Source organism: Macaca fascicularis, chromosome X (assembly GCF_037993035.2).
Source record: "Macaca fascicularis isolate 582-1 chromosome X, T2T-MFA8v1.1".
In the NCBI taxonomy this organism is placed as follows: Eukaryota; Metazoa; Chordata; class Mammalia; order Primates; family Cercopithecidae; genus Macaca; species Macaca fascicularis.
This window is the reverse complement of record NC_088395.1, coordinates 56,085,422-56,102,213: the sequence shown is the minus strand read 5'-3', so window position 1 is coordinate 56,102,213 and position 16,792 is coordinate 56,085,422. Positions and strand designations below refer to the sequence as shown.

The window sequence follows — 16,792 nt, the reverse complement described above, 5'->3', positions numbered from 1 at the left end:
GCTATTGTGAATAGTGCTGCAATGAACATATGCATACATATATCTTTATAAAATAATGATTTCTATTTCTCTGGGTATATACCCAGTAATGGGATTGCTGAATCAAATAGTATTTCTGCCTCTACGTCTTTGAGGAATGGCCACACTGTCTTCCACAATGGTTGGACTAATTTACACTCCCACCAACAGTGCAAAAGAATTTCATTTTCTCCAAAATCTCACCAGCATCTGTTGTTTCTGGACTTTTTAATAATAGGCATCCTAACTGGTGTGAGATGGTATCTCATTGTGGTTTCGATTTCCATTTCTCTAATGATCAGTGATATTGAGCTTTTTTTCATATGTTTGTTGGCCACATGTATACCGTCTTTTGAGAAGTGTCTGTTCATGGCCTTTGCCCATTTTTAATGGGATTTTTTCTTTACTTTTGTTTTGTTTCAATTTTATTTTATTTTAACTTCTAGGATATGTGTGCAGGATGTGCAGGTTTGTTACACAGGTAAAAGTGTTCCATGGTGTTTTGCTGCACCCATCAACCCATCACATAGGTATGAAGCCCCACATGCATTAGCTTTTTATCTTGATGCTCTCCCTTCTTCTGCTGCCCCCCTGACAGGCCCCAGTGTGTGTTGTTCCCCTCCCTGTGTCCATGCATTTTCATTGTTCACCTCCCATTATAAGTGAGAACAGGCAGTGTTTGGTTTTCTGTTCCTGTGTTAGAGGATAATGGCTTCCAGCTCCATCCATGTCCTACAAAGGACAAGATCTCATTCCTTTTTATGGTTGCATAGTATTCCATGGTGTAATGTAGCACATTTCTTTATCCAGTCTATCACTGATGGACATTTGGGTTGATTCCATGTCTTTGCTCTTGTGAATAGTGCTGCAATGAACATACGTGTGCATGTATCTTTACAATACAACGATTTATATTTCTTTGGATATATACCCAGTAATGGGATTGCTGCGTCAAATGGTATTTCTGCTGCTAGGTCTTTGAGGAATTGCCACACTGTATTCCACAATGGTTGAACTAATTTACATTCTCACCAACAGTGTTAAAGCGTTCCTATTTCTCCACAGCTTCGCCAGCATCTGTTGTTTCTTGACTTTTTAATAATCATCATTCTGACTGGCATGAGATGTTATCTCATTGTGATTTTGATTTGTATTTCTCCAATGATCAATGATGTTGAGTTTGTTTTTGATATGTATGTTGGCCATATAAATGTCTTCTTTTGAGAAGTGTCTGTTCATGTCCTTTGCCCACTTTATAATGGGGTTGTTTTGTTCTTGTAAATTTGTTTAAGTTCCTTATAGATTCTGGATGTTAGAACCTTGTCTGAAGGATAGATTGCAAAATTTTTCTCCTATTCTATAGGTTGTCTCTTCACTCTGATGAGAGTTTCTTTTGCTGTGCAGAAGCTCTTTAGTTTAATTAGATCCCGTTTGTCAATTTTTGCTTTTGTAGCAATTGCTTTTGATGATTTTGTCATGAAATCTTTGCCCGTGCCTATGTACTGAACGGTATTGCCTAGATTTTCTTCTAGAGTTTTTATAATTTTGGGTTTTAGAACAAAGCTGGAGGCATCATGCTACCTGACTGCAAACTATACTACAGCTGACAGTAACCAAAACAGCATGGTACTCGTACAAAAACAGACACATAGATCAATGGAACATAATAGAGATCTCAGAAATAAGGTCATACATCTACAACCATCTTATCTTCCACAAACCTGACAAAAACAAGCATCTGGGAAAGGATTTCCTATTAAATAAACGATGCTGGGAAAACAGGCTAGCCATATGCAGAAAATTAAAACTGGACCTCTTCCTTACACCTTATACAAAAATTGACTCAAGATGAATTAATGGGATTTTTTTCTTATAAATGTAAGTTCCTCGTATATGCTGAATATTAGACATTTGTCAGATGCATAGTTTGAAAGTATTTTCTCCAATTCTGTAGGTTGTCTGTTCATTCTGATGATAGTTTCTTTTGCTGTGCAGAAGCTCTTTAATTAAATCCCATTTCTCAATTTTTGCTTTTATTGCAATTGCTTTTGGCGGCTTCATCATGAAAGTGTTGCCTGTGTCTATGTTCTGAATGGTATTGCCTTGATTCTCTTCTACTAGAAATTGTATAGTTTTGGGTTTTACTTTTAAGTTTAGATGTCTAGCAAGGCTGAGTAAGTTTTCTTTGATTATTCCCTCAAATATATTTTTCAAACTTGTATATTTCTCTTCATCATCAGGAACACCAATTATTCTTAGGTTTGGACATTTAACATAGCCCCAAACTTCTTGGAGGCTTTGTTCATTTTTTAAAATTCTTTTTTCTTTGTCTTTGATGGATTAGGTTAATTCAAAAGTCTTATCTTCAAGCTCTGAAGTTCTTTCTTCTGCTTGATTTTATTGCTGAGATTTTCCAGTGCATTTTGCATTTCTCTAAGTGTGTCCTTGATTTCCAGAAGTTGTGATTGTTTTTTATTTATGCTATGTATTTCACTGAAGAATTTTCCTTTCCTATCCTGTACCATGTTTTTGATTTATTTAAGTTGGACTTCACCTTTTTCTATTGCCTCCTTGATTAGCTTAATAACAGACATTCTGAATTCTTTTTCTGGCAGTTCAAAGATTTTGTCACAGTTTAGATCCACTGCTGGTGAGCTGGCAGAATATTTTGGGTGTGTTAAAGAACCTTGTTTTGTCATATTACCAGAATTGTTTTTTTGTATCCTTCTCATTTGGATAGACTATGTCAGAGGGAAGACCTGGAATTCAAGGGCTGCTGATCAGATTATTTTGTCCCACGGGGTGCTCCCTTGATGTGGTGTTCTCACCCTTCCCCTAGGAATGGGGCTTCCTACAGTACAGAAGAACTGTAGTAATTGTTTTTGCTCTTCTGGGTCTAGCCACCTGGCGGAGCTACCATGCTCTGAGCTGGTACTGGGGAGTGTCTGCAAAGATTCCTGTGATATTATTCATCTTCAAGTCTTGTAACTGTGGATACCAGCACCTGCTCCGGTGGAGGTAGCAGGGAAGTGAAGTGGACTCAGTGCAGGTCCTTGGTTGTGTTTTTGTTTAGTGGGCTGGTTTTGTGTTGGTTGGCCTCTAGCCAGGAAGTGGTGCTTTCAAGAGTGCATCAGCTGCAGTCCTATAGGGAGGATGCAAACTTGCCCTAGAGACACCTGGTTAAGTATTCAGGTTTCTCAGGCAGCAGGCAGGGCCACAGAGCTCCCAAAATACTATGACCTTTGCCTTCAGCTAGCAGGTAGAGAAAGACCACTAGGTGGGGGCAGAGATAGGCATGTCTGAGCTCAGCCTCCCCTTGGGTCGGGCTTGCCGTGGCTGCTGTGGGGGCTGGGGTGTGGTTCCTTGTCCAATGGTGTTATATTCCCAGGGGGATTATGGCTGCTTCTGCTGAGTCATACAGGTTGCCAGGGAAATGGCAGAAAGCTGGCAGTCACCGGCCTCACCCAGCTCTCACACAGCCTGAAGTCCTAAAAGCGGGTTTCATTCCCACCGTGCCCCCGCCTCCCACAGCACTGAGTCTATTTCAAGACAGCCGGTGACTAGGGCTGAGAACTTGCCCCAGAACATGAACCTCCCTGTTGACAGAGCAAGCAGGCTCACAGTTTTTCAGTGTCTCAGGAGTTTGCAGCGGTAATCCAGTTCCTTCAAAGGTTCTCTGGATTTTCTTGGCTTTCCTGGTATGTTCCTGTGGTAGTTCTTGGGAGCAAAAGTTCACCAGGTGAGTCTCCACATGCTGCTCTATCAGTCTGACCAGGAGCTGCAAGCTAGTCCTGCCTTCTATCCACCCTCTTAATCTGAAAACTCCATTGTATTTTGGGAGCAGCTAACTTTTTTCTAGGTTACACAGGTCCACAGAAGAGAGAAATTTTGCCCCAGGATGGACCACACCCTGAGTCTCATCCTTCCTTATACAGATGAAGTAGAAGATGAGTTTTGAGATCCTTTGAGTTGATTAAATTTAGGTGAGATTTTTAAGACTTGGAATTGATGCCAGATAGGTTAGAACTTTTGGAGATGTTGTGATAGGGTTAATGTGTTTTGCCCATGGGAAGGGCATAAATTTTGGAGGACCAAAGGACAGAATATTTTGGGTGGTAATGTGACCTTTAAAATGATATGTTTAAGTCCTAGCCATCAGTACTTGTGAATGTGACATTATTTGAAAATAAAGTCTTTGCAAATGTAATCAAGATGAAATCATTAAGGTGGCCGTAATTCAATATGACTGGTGTCCTTATAAAGAAGAGGAAAGTGACATGCGAAGACACACACACACACACACACACACACACACACACACACATAGCCATGTGAAGAGAGAGACAGAAATTATAGTTATACTGCCACAAGTCAAGGAATATCTGGACCTACCAGAAGCTGAAAGAGACCAGGAAGGATTCTTTCCAGAGGTTTTAGATGGAGCATGGCCTTGCCAATACTTTTATTTTTTATTTCAGATTTCTAGCCTCAAGAACTGTGAGAGAATAAATTTCTGCTGTTTTAAGCCACCCATTTTGTGGTGCATTTTCCAGCAGCAGAAAACAAATATGCCAAGTATTCATTTATGTGGAGATATATCTTTATGAGTTTGCATGTATCAGGATTGGATGGCAATTTCTGAATGAGCATGTATATCTCTGTCTGGGTACCTATATGCATGAGCTACATATAGTTGACCAGGAACGTGAAAAATGACGTATAATCTGCCAGGAAGTCTCAAGTTAGGTAGATAATTTCCCCAAATTCATTGATTCACTTATTCCCTCAACAAGTATTCACTGGGTTCCTTCTATGTTCTAGGCACTCGGGACAATCATGATTAAGATTTAGACTGCTGAATCTAGTGCTATGGGAACCCAGAGGTGGAAACAACTTCCTTTATCTACTTACTTTCTGTGGTTCCTGTTATTTCTCTAATCTTATTTCCATTCAAGGAAAGATAGTGAGAAGTTGAATTACTAAATAATACAAGAATACTTATAAAAGAGAATTGCGACATTTGAGTCTGTCCCCTTATGTGTTTAAAAGCAGTGTGATCTAGTACTTCAAGGCAAGGGTTCTGGTGTTAATTTTGGGTTGAAATTCCAGATGACAAATGCTAGCTGTGTGACTGAAAGCAAGTTATTTAGTTAACTTCTCTAATTCTATATTTCTTCATTTGTTAAAAGAAAAGGTGGGGGAGCAATATTTCACAGAATTGTACTGAAGATTCAACAAAATAATCTTTATACAGGGCCAACACAGTTCTGGGCACTCAGAAGCCAGCTGTCTTCTGCCCCTTGAATACTCAAGAAAAAGTTCTTTTGCTTGAGTACTTTTTCTACTATATGAATGTACTATTTCCTGCTAGCAGAAGAGTGAGTAGATGACAGGGTGTGAAATACAAATTTAAGATTCCCAAGGTCACTCTCTATTTAAACCCACACAGTTTATAAGGATGATATTTCCTGACTTTGAGTTAAACATGATAACTTTAACACACCATCATGACCATTTTAGTACATAGGTGTTGTCAAGAATTTAGAATGGTGTCTTGCACTTAGTAATTGCTCAATAAATGTTAATTATTATTGCTATCTGTGGTAAATACTGCCTTCACCTGCCAACTAAAGAAATGGATGAAGGAGACAGGGGATCCAAAGTAAGAAACCCATATTCACTTTGTTCCAACTTGAACTGACTTTATCAAAGAGGAAAGGGAAAGAAAACAATGTTTGCCTAGATTCCAAATGCTCCAAGTGAAATTACTCTTCCTAGGAAGTTGCTTCATTTTGGCTCTGGGTTCTTCCTACTTCACTTTGAAAAATGTAGACTCTCACTCTGGAAATAAGGAACTCTTACCTTGAGGAAGTCAGGACAATTCTATTCTATTTATAAAAAGCAAAGCAGATTCCAGAGGAGGCAGCATGACTTGAGCAGGGAGATTGGATTCCTTTGGAAGAAATCTATCCCAGGATCTTGAAAGTGGATAGTTTCGGCCACATCAGCTTACTCTCATATTTTGGAGGGTAGAAGAAGCTTCTCTCTCAACATGGTCTAAGGTTAGCAATCTCTGCAAGCCAACCTCTGACAACAGCTCTAAGGAAACTTTGCTGAGGGCAAAACTTCCAATATCAACTGCTACTTCAGTAAGGAGTGTCAGGAAGGGAACTTTACAGTCACTGAAAAAAAATCATTGATACAAGAAGTATCCAAAGCCTCAGCAGGGAAGCATAAACCTTGGAAAGCTCCTGGGAGTAAGGGGACCCACAAAGGGTAAACACAGTTAATCACTGTCACTATGTCTAGTTCTAAAGCCCAGGCATTACATTTATAAATGCAACTCTTGCTTGTTCTCTAGGCCTGGGCACATTGGTATCAGCTGCTCTCCCCATGACTTCCCTCTTTTCCATCCAGGCCTGTTACCCTTTTGAGAATGCATTCACCAGGCCTCATTCACTGGCCTTTAGATCATTATGATGATTAATAAGATAATTTTAAGCCACTGAAGGAAGCCTGTGGGCTTTAAAGTGCAAAAAGAAAATTGGAGAAGGCTATTATGGCAATTTTGGCCTCAAATTGCTTTATACAGTAATAGGAATAGATTCACCATAGGAAAGGACTAGGCTACTGGGAGCACAGTCAACCCCACATATTCTCAAAATAGCAGGACATAGCCTGGCAAGCATATCAAGTAGGCCAGGGCTACAGTGGCCTGCAAAACTTCCAAGAGAACACAAGAAGTTACTACAAAGTGGGTAGGGCCAAAATAATGTTTGGTACAGGGGACACATTTGGAGGTGTCTGCTCTGTACATAGTGACCACCTTATAACTCCTCTTTGATTAGCAAAGGTGTGCCAATAGCTTATATTACATGACCCTAGCTTCCTGACTAGAGCTGGTTTATCTAGGTATAAGTAGCTGGCTCAAGCCTGGTCAATCGGTGAGTGTCCACTTCCCTGTGATTTGCGAACTGGAACAAACAGAGCCAGTACCTTTTCATGTGACTTATAAACTCGAGAGATGAGGGAGCTATCTCTTGCTCACTATGTAATATAATTTGCTAAGAGAGAAGAAATAAGCAGATATGCCAAGGGAAGCATATATAAGACATAGAAAGAAAATCACCTTAGGTTGCTGACAACTTCCCATTTCCAAAACCCAGTCCATTCCTAAGATCCAGTCACATTGCTCTTGTGTTTAAGCTAGCTTCAGCTGGTTTACACCCTTTGAAACCAAAGGATATTAATGAATAAATAACATGTATAAAGGGGAAGCTGCTGCTTCAGCTTGTGTTAAGTGTCACCATGAGGCAGTATAGGCCCAGTGATGCCACACATTTCAAGTTTTTCAAGAAAACTGCAAACCTATTTTATGTGAAATCATCTGTCTTTTACACACTGGCAATTAATTCAAATTTTGAAAAGAACATGGCTCAGGACAAGTACATCTATGGCCTGAATGTGGCTTGTGAGCCCTTGAGTTGTGACCTCTGTCAACAAAATCTGTCTTACATGTTACTGCTGAGATCTTTCATCTATTTTTATCTTTTTCGTATGTGCCCATTTGTACATTGAATTACACTGTTTAACAGGACCCACAGTTACTGACTCACTTTGATTCTATTTCCTTTTTTGGTCTTACTAACTAGTTAGTTCAACATTTCATAATGATTAAAAATGTAGATTGTACAGGCAAACTATCTGCATTCAAATTCAAATTCTACAAATTATTAGGAGTGTTCCCAGTTTCCTTACGGATATTGTCAGAGGTTTGGGGTACTGGAGTTTCCCCATTTATCAAATGGATATAGTAAATTCAATACTTAGAGTAGTAGTTGGTACATTTATTGTTTTATTATTAAAATTATTATTATTGCTTTGACTACTCTGGTTAGTAATCATTTTTGCCAGTCCAGACTCCCACAAAGTACCAGTCGCATCCCTTCTCCCTGATCAGCAGACTTTTGAGTCCTAAGGTTTCTGTCCATCTTCTGGTCCCAGTAATTTTTCTGGTCTTTACTGACTGACCCTCAGTGAAATAACCCTCTAATTTCTCTGCATAGCACTGCAAGCAGCTGTTTATGCAATCTCTAATGTTCTGAATAGTAAAGAACTGCTTTCGGGTACAGTGTTCCTCATATCGTGCTTATAAAAAATAAGAGTCTCTTATCTATGGTTGATTCCTGGGTTCTGCCTACTTTTCCAGTCTTTTTTCCTGCCACCAACTTATGTGTCAGCCATAATGAAACACTATTTCCTGAACACAGCATATCTCTGGTGTCTCCAATGATTTATACATAATGTTCCATCTGCCATGCTCCTTCTTTCTCAACTTGTGTATGTTGAAAACTCCTATTTATCCTTCAAAACTCAAATATCATCTCCTCTAGCAAGTCTTCTCTGACCCTCTAACCCCCCCCAAATCACCCACGTATTACTTGCTCATATTAATGACTTTCTCACTCGGCAAGTTTGCCAAAACTCCTCTCCTGAAGTTGACTCAACTTTTCTCTAACCCTCAGTGTCCTTATCTAAAAAGTGAGCATAACTATTGTGAATTTTCTTAGTATGGTCCATGGCATATATTAAGTAATCAAGAAATGCTAGATGTTAGCTAGAGTTTTGTCTGTCTCCCAACTGAGCTCCAGGACAAGACTGAGGTCTCAGATTTTTGTATACCCAGGCTGTAGCACAGAGCTGACTACACAGAGGGTTCTCATGGCATATATATTGAACAAATAAATGAGATGAATAACAGAATGCTGCTTCCCCATTTCAAAAACCATCTGCCTTACATAAGTGGAAATGGTTAATATATATGACCAGGTTTAATTAAACCAAAGCTGCAGATCACATTTGAGTTATTATTTTTGTAAAAATGTACTCTGAACCCCTTTCCATGTTCTCTGTCTGTTACATATATATCATGCCATCACTGACCAGTAAAATGTTCCCAGCTCTGGGAGTTATTCCTAAATTGAGCTTTCTAAGGAACAAAATATAGGCCATCTTAGCATTAGGAGGTATTAGCTAGATAATATTCTTTGAAACTTAGCTATTTCCTTGAGACACTAGAAGAAAGAATTTTAACCTTGCTGTTTATCCAGTCGCTGCTTTTACCCCATATGTATTACCACCACAAGAAAAAGTTCTCTTAAATTCACCCTTTCTCTAACCCTACCCAGTCCTTCTCCAACCTACATTATGTTAGTGCCCATTACCTGCCTCTGGTAGTAAGATTCTTCCTGCCTGGAATAACCTTTCCCCTCCACTCTGTATTAATTTCCTAGGGCTGCTATGACAAAGTGTCACCAACTGGTTCGCTTAAACAATGGAAATTTATTGTCCCACAGTTCTGGAGGCTAGAAGTATGAAATCAAGGTGTCAGCAGCATTGGTTCCTTATGAGGGCTGTGAAGGAAGAATCTGTTCTAGGCCTCTCCTTGGGTTGCATATGGTTGTATTCTCTATGTCTCTTCACATCATATTCCCACTGTGTGAGTCTGTCTTTGAATCCAAATTTCCCTGTTTTATAAGGACACCAGTCATATTGAATTGGGGCCCATTTAATTTAATAAAGTTAAAATGATCTCATAAAAAAATAAAATGAGATCATTTTAACTTTATTATCTCTACAAAGACCCTGTCTCCAAATAGTCACATTCTGAAAAACTAGAAATTAGGACTCCAACATATATTGGGGAACACAATTCAACCCATAGCAAAGGACATACAGATTGGAGGCAGAGAGAACAATAAAGGAGCTATTATAATAAGCTAGGTCAGATAAAATGAAAAAATAAGCAAAGACAACATAAGTAGGGATAGAGGGGATACAAAGATTCAAGAAGCAGAATCTAGAAGGTAAAGAAAAAAGAAGACTCACAGATGACTAAGGCTTTATAGCTTGGTTGATTAGGTCACTGTCAATCAGAAGATAGAAATAGGAGTGGAGAGTTTAATAACATGTGAAGGGTTTTAGAAATATTAAGTGTATGATACTGAGATATCTAGTTAATGAATGAATAGTCTAGGCTCAGGAGAAACATTCACTCTGGAGATGCAGGCAGTCATCAGCATATAAATGGCAGTTAAAACTCAAGTGGACAAGATAATCTAGATAGGATTATAGAATGGCAAGAGAAGAGAATGAATAAATGGTCAGAGGTAGGTAGAAATTTAAGAAAGAGTATCGTCATGAAAGACAAGGGGGAGGTTAAATAAGAAAAAAGTGGTCAACAGCCTTGTATGTAGTAGAGAGTCAAAAAGGCTAAAGATCTAAAGAGAGAGCACTGAACATGACAGATCTTTAAGTAACTTTGGCAAGAACAGTTTCAGTGATGGTTTAAATGGAAACTGCACAAAAAAAAATGGGAGTGGTAATTTAAATGAGTTCTGTCAAAGAAAGATTTAGACAAGGGAAAAAATGTGCTTGCAAGTTTAAGATTAGGCAGTATGGCATAATAGGCATAGACTTTGTAGACTTGGGTTCAAATCTCAGATCTGCCACTTACTAGCTCTGTAAGCTTAGGCAAGTTACTTGGTTTTGCTGTGCCCCAAGTTCCTTAATTGAACAATGAGGAAAATAATACTATCTACTTAATAGGACTGCTGTGAACATTATATACATTGATACCTGTAAAGTGCTCAATAAAGGGGCCTGGTAAAAAGTAGGTCTTCAATATATATTAGCAATATTAGGTAGATAGGGTTGAATGAGTGGGAAAATCAAACACTAAGAAGAAATTTAAGAAAATAAGAGAGAAGGAACCTAACTGATGAAACAACTTAGAAAGTACAGGAGAGGATGGATCTCTTACACTTACTAGCTGTATGATCTTGGATAAGATACTTTCTTTCCTGTGCCTCAGTTTTCTCAATTATAAAATGGCAATACAATAGTGTCTACCTCACAAGATTATTGTGAGGATGAAGTGAAATGATGCATGAAACACAAGAGTGTTGAAATTAATGGAAATAATGCATAAAATGTAAAAAGCCATTGTCAATTCTGCGGTAGGGAATGGGAATGGGGATTCTGATATGGGATGGGAACAGGCATATTCCTTCTCCACGTTTCACAAACAGGGCACAGTGAGTCTCTGCTACTAATAGGAGTGTGTTATATTCCTTAGGTGTATTGGGAATGAAAAAAAAAAATGAGAACCTCTAACTTCTAAGGCAGTAGTCCTCAAATTTCAGTGTGTATCCAGGTCACCTGGATGGTGTGTGAAAAAAAAAATACTGATTGTTTTATCACAATCAGTATGAGTTTCTGAATCAGTATGTCTGAGGTGGGGCCTGAAAATCTGCATTTCTAAGAGGTTCCCTGGTGATGCTGATGCTGCTGGTCCAAGCACCATACTATGAGAACCTCAACTCTAAGCTAGTGGTTCTCAACCTTTACTGCACATTAGAATTACCTAGGGAACTCTTTAAAAAATCCATCTTCCAAGCTGTGCCCCAACCAATTACATCAGTATCTCTGACGATGGACAAAGTTATCAGTATTTTTAAAATATCCCCAACTGATTCCAGTGTGTGGCCAAGGTTAAGAATTGTTTTAGGGGAAGCCTACCCTAATCCACAAGTCTCCCTTTACACACACATCTAACATGCACACACACCTACCTTATCCCTAAAAGGGAGTCGCAAGGACAAGTGGAAATTTCAAGGTCAGAAATGAATGGAACTTTCAATGTATAGAACAGAGAAGTTAAAACTTTGTATTTGTGTGACTTGTTCATATTCTCACTGTATTGTCCTGTTTGGACTTACTTGGCTGTTTTCTTCTTTCTTTCAATTCCATTCCTCTTACTCTTCTCTCCTTCTGAGTTACCTGAGGCTAATGAGGTGTTTTAAACTTACAGCTCCCACTGGGAAGGACTTGGGGGAAGCACAGAGCACAACTTAAAAGGAATCATGTGTGCCAGCAGGATGGAAAGTTTTAAAAAAGGTTTCCAAGCAAATAATTTTCACAATTTCTTGAAAAAGAGTGCTACAAAATCTTGTGATATTTTCTTAAAGCAGATGAGACGTTTTCTAGTGCTAATAAATTTATTGCAATATATTTGAAATACATCGAAGAGACTTTTTGTATTTAGGTATAGTTGACCCTTGAAAAACACAGGTTTGAACTGCATGGGTCCACTTATACACGGATTTTCTTCCACCTCTCCCACTCTTGAAAAAGCAAGACCACACCCAGCTCTTCTTCCTTCTCAACCTACTCAACATGAAGATGGCAAGAATTAAGACCTTTATGATAATCCACTTCCACTTAATGAATAGTAAATATATTTTCTCTTGCTTACGATTTTCTAAGTTGCTTTATTATAAGAACACAGTATATAATATGTATAACATACATATCTTTTTTCTATCTTGCTTTATTATAAGAACACAGTATATAATATGTATAACATACAAAATGTATATTGTTTATATTATCAGTAAGGCTTCTGGTCAACTGTAGGCTGCTAGTAGATCAGTTTTGGGGAATCAAAAGTTATATATGGATTTTCAACTGCGTAGGGTCAGCATCTCTAACTTCTGTGCTGTCAACAGTAGTTTCAAGTGCATTTGAAACTTTCTTCAGATAATTATTTTATAAAACAATGGTTAGTATGAAAATAAATTGTATTAACTGATATGAACAAGTTAGTAATAAGTTTACTAAGTTTTTGACATCAACAAGTTAGCAATAAGTTTACTGGTTTTTCTTAAAGGAGCATTAGATCCCAAACATAAAAACATAATCCATCTGGATTGTATAAGATAAATAATTCAAGATTCATTCTCTTTAATGCAATAGAATTTCAAATGGAATGATCCTTTCTTTTACAAATGACTTCCTGTCTCATTCAGAATAAAAGCCAAAGTCTTTACAAGTTCCTATATGATCTAGCCCCCTGTCTCACTGACCTTATATCCCGCCACTCTTCCTCTTCTCCACTCCGGTGATACTGACTTTCTTACTATTCTTTGAATATACCATGCCTTTGCACTTGCTACTTCTTCTATCTAGAACACCCTTCCCTCAGGTATTCTTATGGCTGGCTCCCTCACTGCATTCAGATATATTCTTTAATATCATCCCAATTCCATATGCCCCGTAGCCTTTCTCCCATCTTATCCCCACTCAACGTATATGTTTATTGTTTTTTGTTTGTCCCCTCCACCAACACCTCCTCATTAGAACATAATCTCCAAGAAGGCATATTTTCCCCAGAGTCTTGTGTGGTGATGATATAGAGTAGATTCTCAGTATGTAATTGTCAAATGAATGAACAAATGAATGAATGAATATAATAACACAATGTAATTTTGTGTCGATGCCTTTCTCTGTCACAGCTCCCCACCCTGGACTGCTGAGTAAGAACTAGGAAGGGACTCAAAACAAAGGAAATTGCAGAGCACTGGGAACTGTGGCATTCCATTGACCAAACAAAAACCTACAGAGTGAAATATGAACCTGAGGAAAGAGAGAGACCCTCTCATATTGTTTTATATGGTTTTATACTCAGTACCTGTTTTAAGAAAAAAACAAAGAAGTAAAACCAAAGACAGGCAGCCCGACGCCAGGCCCCAAACCAGGCCTGGGCCTGCCTGGCCTAAACCCAGTAGTTAAAAATCAACTCATAACTTAGAAATCAATGTTATTCATAGATTCCAGACATTGTATAGAAGAACACCGTGAAACTCCCTGCCCTGTTCTTTTCTCTCGGACCACCGGTGCATGCAGTCCCTGTCATGTATCCCCTGCTTGCTCAAAGCAATCACGACGCTTTCATGTGAAATCTTTAGTGTTGTGAGCCCTTAAAAGGGATAGAAATTGTGCACTTGGGGAGCTCGGATTTTAAGACAGTAGCTTGCCGATGCTCCCAGCTGAATAAAGCCTTTCCTTCCACAACTTGGTGTCTGAGAGGTTTTGTCTGTGGCTCATCCTGCTACAAACCCTAAAACCTCAAACAACATGTTTTCATCTCTTTGACCTGTGTAGTATCATGAGGGTCTATCCACAGTTCTTCCACCCTCCCTGTGCAGAAACGTAAGAGAGACAAATATGTAAGAGATGTCACTGGTCCATGAGAGACCCTTTCTAACAAGTTTCTGCCACACCAGCTCTTCTTTTACAGTGGAAGGGAGATGGTGAAGCCCTCCTTCCCAAAACAATCTCCCTTACTGGACATGGATAACGCCAAAGCGGCATTAGCTTTCCTACTGAAGTTTCCTGCTCTTTCCTCTTTGCATGCCATTTTGACTTGAGTTCCTATTTCTTCTAGCTGGAATTCCCAGTCACTTGGCTTTGAGCGTATAGACACCTGGTACTGAATGGAAGACAATAAAAGTGAACCATTGAGCCATTCATGTGAGAAATGTTTGGTAAATGTTGGAATCAAATTCAACATTTATCTTCGTATTCTGGGAAGGCTACTAATCAGTTAAAAAGGGAGTCATCGACAACGCTCTGCATGGCCTTGACATTTTACACAAACCTCCCAGCAGCGTGATCAGCCACAGGCAATGCACCTGACATTCAATAAAATTTGTAGAATGAATGAATTTGTTCAAGATACCTGCACTGCCATGGCACCTCTCAGAAAACGGAAATTTTCCCTTTAAGCTAAAACTGCAGTCAACTGGCTGCAGTTAACTAATGTGTGACTTGGCAACACTGCCCACGGTGCACCTCCTGAGAATCAAATGGATATGAGAATCAAGTTTGGAAGCTGCTCTGAGTAAGAAAAAGCTGTCCTCGCCGCACAAATTCCTTCCAACATAGAGGCGCTGCCACTCTTCTCATAATTGAATTTTCAGTTAAATAGTACACTGTCCCTTTAAGAAGCCAGGCAAGATGGAGCCCTCCTAGCTCACAGCTAGAGGCTTCAGGCAACCTGATAGGGTTGCTGCAGGGTGAAAAAAAAGAAAGAATGCCAGAAGGGAGGAAGTCGAGGCTCTAATACCTGGAGGAGATATCAAGGATCCAACCACACAGCCATCGAACTGAGCGCGCCTGTCCCGCCCGTGGCAGCTCCCCTAGGTTCTAAAGCACCACCTCCCTTCCCTTCCCCTTCTTACCAACCCCACTCTGTCCCACCCTCAAAGGTCGTCCTTGAAAGAGGCTATTTCGCCGCCCAGAGAGGGTGATAAAAGGAAGGTGGAATGGGAGGTGCCAGTTGGTAAGGCAAAATAAAAGGGACTTACTTTCGGATTCTGCGCCTCCGAAGGCATCCTATCCTCCCAGCCCCGGGGCCAGGGCCGACGGGGCGGGGCCGGGATTGAGCTGGTGGACCCGGGGTCCTCACTCCCTCGGACTACACACGTAGTTGAGTGAAGAGTTAGGGGGAATGGGCACCGACTAAGGCCGCTATACAGTCTATTTTAATTATCTCAAGGGAAGGCAAAAGAGTGTGAAGAGTGTTAGCCAGGGGAACGAGTCTAGGTGAGCGCTAAAACCGTCAAAACCTTCCTTTTCCCTACTTTCTAGTTAGCTTCCCTCCCCCGGCATTAGCGATATCAAGGGCAATGGTTTTCTTTTTTCTTCCTTTTGGTATCTCTCAGCTGCCAGTCTCGACCCCACCCAGCAGCTCCACCCCATCCACTACTACACATTCTGTCAATCACCAGCCCCTTTAAAGCTGCAACGCACAACTTCGTTGTTCGTCCCACTTAGGGGGGCGGACAGAATCGTGGTCCTTTCGACCTTTTCACCAATACCCCGGACCTTTCTGCCGGGTTTATGAAGCTGAGGTTGTTTGCTAGTGGCGGCCTCCCCTCCCCCTTTGTCCTGGAGCTTGAATACTTGGCTCCACCCAAACTTCTTCCGGCAGGGGCAGGCCCCGCCACGCCCCACCCCATCTCTTTTCAATACTTCGTTTCCGGTAAAAGTGGTTCCCTAGGCTGCCAGATCCCCAAGAAAGTTTTTGTGGCGCCCTCTTGGCGCCGCCCACGCCCATGCAGTCTTTGGACTGAAGTGGCTACAACAACTGTAGAGTCTCTGGGGATTCTTCCTTCTGCCTAGCCTGGGATGCTCAGTCTTCTCCGTCTCTCATCTGTGTGAGTCTCCATGTTTTTTACTAGAATGGGGAGGCAGAAGGGAGAGAGGGTGGGGAATCCCAGAAATTTGCGTTATGCCTCTAATTCACCCCAAACAGCAGTCCTTTCTACCGCCCCACCTCATAACTAGGCAGCTCAGAATCAGAGAAGGGCCCTGAGGTTCCATCCCACAGGTATAATTGGAACTCCAGAATGACCCATGAGAAATCATGTTTAATGCCATTCCCCCTTTCAGTTAATGACAACACCTGGTTGCTTAGGCCAAAAATCTTGGCGTCATCCCTGATTCTTCTCACACTCACAAGTCTTATCCAATTATTGAGGAAATTCCTTTAGCTTTGTCCTAAAAGTGTGTTCAGCATCCGACCATTTCTCTACCTTTCCACTACTACTACCCTGGCCCTGGCCATCACCATCTCCCAAATGGATGGCTAGAAGAGTGCCCTCACTGGTGTCCCTTCTTCCACATCTGCCCCGCTAAAATCTGTTCAACAGCCAGCAAACAGTCTTTCTAAAAGGCAAATATGACCAGGTCGCACCTCTGTTTAAAATCTTTCAGTCATTTCCCATTGCAGTTAGCATCCAGATTGTCTTATATTATCTACAAGGCCCTCAAGATCGACCTGTCCCCTGCCTGTCTCTTTGATTTGTAAACACCTGTTCACATTGCTGTAGCTATGCTGACCTCCTTTTCATTCCAGTATATTAAGATC

The 16,792-nt window shown here is 40.3% G+C and overlaps 1 protein-coding gene across 1 annotated transcript in view; it reads right to left on the bottom strand.

Annotated features, from left to right (window-relative positions):
* KLF8 (KLF transcription factor 8) overlaps positions 1 to 15,283 on the bottom strand; it is a 291,262-nt gene extending 275,979 nt beyond the window's left edge. Inside the window, exon 1 of the mRNA XM_065538337.2 lies at positions 15,228 to 15,283. The gene's annotated coding sequence lies outside the window, so the exon portion shown is untranslated. The remainder of the gene's footprint in view (positions 1 to 15,227) is intronic.
* Positions 15,284 to 16,792: the final 1,509 nt, after the last annotated feature.